Source organism: Anas platyrhynchos, chromosome 1 (genome assembly GCF_047663525.1).
Source record: "Anas platyrhynchos isolate ZD024472 breed Pekin duck chromosome 1, IASCAAS_PekinDuck_T2T, whole genome shotgun sequence".
In the NCBI taxonomy this organism is placed as follows: Eukaryota; Metazoa; Chordata; class Aves; order Anseriformes; family Anatidae; genus Anas; species Anas platyrhynchos.
Window position 1 is genome coordinate 4,702,149 of NC_092587.1, and position 861 is coordinate 4,703,009.

Genomic DNA, 861 nt, shown 5'->3' on the forward strand with positions numbered 1-861 from the left:
CAGGGCTCCCGGGGAGGGCTGCAGGAAGGTGGTGGGGGTATTTATTTTGAAGCGAAATGGGCAAAAAATGGGATTTTTCAGCCTCTCAGATAAGGGAAAAAGGGAGAAGTCCAGCACCCCTCCGGCAGAAATATGGGGAAAGGCCGGAGGGAGGGGGCTTAATGCAGGGACGTGGGGGTTTCTCCCCCGACCCCAGAGCAGCTCGGGGGGGGGAAGAGGGGATTGCTTTTCCGCAATGAGGGGTGGAGGAGGGGGGAAACATGCCCCAGCTTTGGGGTACAGGGTCGCTCTCCGTGGGGAGAGGGGCAGCAGGGAGGGAAGGGGGGAAATTTGGTGCTGGAGTCAGCCCTGGAAGGACAGAGGGACAGTGGGGAGAAAGATACCCTCCAGGTGTGGCAAGGGGTGCGTGGGGATTTATTTTTTTCTGCATGGATCTCGTACCCCTATAATAATAATAATAATGACTCGATATAACTCCCTCCCGAAGGGGGTGGGGGGGCAACAGGTCAGGCTCAGCCCCCTCTTGCCAATGTCACCGCTTTTCCTCGAAAGCTCTCGGTGCAGCCGTGGGCTCGCTCCGGTGCTATTTGCACCATCACAGGCACAATTAATTTTTTTTCCCCTTCTCTCTCTCGCCAGGCTCTGCAGGCTCCCGGCAGTGACAGCCGCTGCCGGGACGGGTTTCATCACGCTCACACCTCTGCGAGCCCCAAGGACCCGACTCGCCCCCCCCCTTTCCCCGGCCCGCCCCCTGTGATTTAGCCGGGTTGGGTGTGCAGAGAAATAGCCCATCATATTTCTCTCCCTCTTTCTCTGCCCTTTCCCAACCCGGAAGAGCTCTGCTCTTCAGCCCAGCCCTGA